Here is a 3,051-nt window from a genome sequence, read left to right as displayed (position 1 = left end):
AGCGTATTTAAGATTAGTCATCTACATAGAAAAACTTGAAATGCTCTGAAATCTTATACCTCACCTACATAAGAAAGTAGAAAGTGATTTTTCCAAATTTGACCGAGACCTTATTTATGGAGCATTGCAATAAAGTGTGGTAATGCTGAAATAGAAATTTTAAGCTCTCAGTAATGGTCCCATCACTTCATGGGAAATAGATGGGGAAACAGTGGAAACAGTGTCAGACTTTATTTTTCTGGGCTCCAAAATCACTACAGATGGTGACTGCAGCCATGAAATTAAAAGACGCTTACTCCTTGGAAGGAAAGTTATGACCAACCTAGATAGCATATTCAAAAGCAGAGACATTACTTTGCCAACAAAGGTCCGTCTAGTCAAGGCTATGGTTTTTCCTGTGGTCATGTACGGATGTGAGAGTTGGACTGTGAAGAAGGCTGAGCACCGGAGAATTGATGCTTTTGTTTTTTGTTTTTTGTTTTAAAACAAAGAACCGTGTGTGTGTTATTCTTCGGGGCAGGCTGGAATTCCGGCACAGAGAGACCTCAGGGGCTCTGCTGGGCAGCACGAAGGAGTTTCTCCTCCCGCTGCTTCCGTATCCTCTCTTCGAATTCTTCTAGCTCCCCGCGCTGGTCCTCCTTCTCAGGGGGCCACAGCTCCCTCTTGCGCTGTGTGACATAGTCCTCAAACCACTCGGCCTGATTGGCAATCCAGAACATAGCCACAGGGAAGGTGAGGTAGATGGTCATCCGAAACACCTCAAGCTTCACCCCCATGTTTCTGCTCTTAGGCTTCACAGCCGCTTCCGCCCAAAAAATGAATTGATGCTTTTGAACTGTGGCGTTGGAGAAGACTCTTGAGAGTCCCTTGGACTGCAAGGAGATCCAACCAGTCCATTCTGAAGGAGATCAGCCCTGGGATTTCTTTGAAAGGAATGATGCTACAGTTGAAACTCCAGTACTTTGGCCACCTCATGCGAAGAGTTGACTCATTGGAAAAGACTCTGATGCTGGGAGGGATTGGGGGCAGGAGGAGAAGGGGACAACAGAGGATGAGATGGCTGGATGGCATCACTGACTTGATGGACGTGAGTCTGAGTGAACTCCAGGAGTTGGTGATGGACAGGGAGGCCTGGTGTGCTGCGATTCATGGGGTCGCAGAGAGTCGGACACGACTGAGCGACTGATCTGATCTGAATGATCCTCTACTCGCTAGAGGAAAAGCTAGATTATCCACTGTCTTTATGAAGAAATATTCCAAAAATTGTTTTCATGTGAAGAGGTGATCAGAGAGTATGGAGCTAAAAACATGGAAAATTAGGCAAGTGTGTGAACATACCAGTAAAAGCAGTACATCATTTTTCTGAGTTTTATAAAGTTTGTAGTGTTTTTCAATATTAAAATTTATTTCATGTGTGATTTTTTAAAAAAACTTGTTTATTTTAATTGGAGGCTAATTACTTTACAATATTGTAGTGGTTTTGCCATATATTGATGTTAATCAGCCATGGGTGTACATGTGTCTTCCATCTTGAACCTCCCCCACCACCTACCTCCCCTTCCCATCCCTCAGATTGTCCCAGTGTACTGGCTTTGAGTCCCCTGATTCATGTATTGAACTTGGATTGGCGATCTATTTCACATATGGTAATATATATGTTTCAATGCTATTCTCTCAAATCATCCCACCCTGGCCTTCTCCCAAGTCCAAAAGTCTGTTCTTTACATCTGTGTCTCTTTTGCTGTCTAGCATATAGGGTCATCATTACCATCTTTCTAAATTCCATATATATGTGTTAATATCCTGTATTGGTGTTTTTCTTTCTGACTTACTTCACTCTCTATAATAGGCTCCAGTTCCATCCATCTCATTAGAACTGATTCAAATGCGTTCTTTTTAATAGCTGACTAATATTCCATTGTGTATATGTACCACAGCTTCACGTGTGATTTCTGTGCTCATTCTAAACACATGTTTATTTTCCCTATGATTTTGTATTCATAGCTTTGTATGCCTTTTCTTTAAATATGGCCTCGCACATTGGATAAGCCTTGGACCCTATAAGATCTGGATTTCTCTCTGACTTAGATGGTGGCTGTGAAATGGAGAAAAGTGGAGAGATTTAGGGTGGGTTTTGAAGGCAGAATAAATGCTTTAAGATAATTTTATTCAAAGGTAAATGTATTAAAATGAGAAATAAAGTAACACCTCTAAACAACTTGGGTCTGGTTAACTAGGATTTGAATCTAGGTATTAGGTTAGAATGCATCTGTTCATTGTCATAGTTGAATCTTCAGTTTCCTTAGGTGGGTTTTGAGGATTCAGTTAGATGACACTGACAAAACGCTTCATGTGGTATCTGACATGTTGACTGTGCTTATGTGTTGCTGTTTTTAAGATGATGGGAGGTTTACTCTTTATATATATGTATATATATATATATTTAGAAGATATTTATTTTTCTGTCTACTTCCCAATCTCTCTGCAAGAGTCAGCCCATTCTGCTTAGAGCTTTCTGATTTTTTTGAGGGACAAGGGAATCCCTCTTCATTGCTCCTTGCTGCTGCTGCTGCTGCTGCTAAGTTGCTTCAGTCATGTCCAACTCTTTGAGACCCCATGGACTGGAATGTAACCTGCCAGGCTCCTCTGTCCATGATATTCTCCAGCCAAGATTACTGAAGTGGATTGCCATTTCCTACTTCAGGGGATGTTCCTGATCCAAGGATCGAACCTGAATCTCCTGTGGCTCCTGCATTGCATGCAGATTCTTTACCACTGAGACACCAGGGAAGCCCTCATTGCTCCTTACTTGGCACTTATCAGCCAGCCAGCACCCAGTGTGAGGAGTGGTGCTCAGAAACAGTGGAGCCCTTTATCTGACTGGTCTGTGGAACATCAGTGGCAGAATTACTTGGGGATACCTGGACATGGGGCAGAAACTGTACTTGCTTCAGTGGGGAGTGTTGGCGGAACCTTCACATTTTTAAGAGGCAGAAAAAGAGAATCATACATTTTCTAATGATGTAAGAACAAGGTAAACTCTTAGAACTC

At 42.1% G+C, this 3,051-nt stretch overlaps 1 pseudogene across 1 annotated transcript; it reads right to left on the bottom strand.

The window, feature by feature from the left end:
- Positions 1 to 459: 459 nt before the first annotated feature.
- On the bottom strand, positions 460 to 813 carry LOC147359255 (protein PET100 homolog, mitochondrial pseudogene; annotated as a pseudogene). Its single transcript, XR_015140643.1, has one exon. The product of XR_015140643.1 is annotated as a protein PET100 homolog, mitochondrial pseudogene (transcript).
- Between the last annotated feature and the right edge of the window lie 2,238 nt (positions 814 to 3,051).

Source organism: Bos grunniens, chromosome 14 (assembly GCF_055505025.1).
Source record: "Bos grunniens cultivar Pamir isolate PY7600 chromosome 14, Bosgru_T2T1.0, whole genome shotgun sequence".
NCBI lineage: Eukaryota > Metazoa > Chordata > Mammalia > Artiodactyla > Bovidae > Bos > Bos grunniens.
This window is presented reverse-complemented; position numbering and strand designations above follow the sequence as displayed.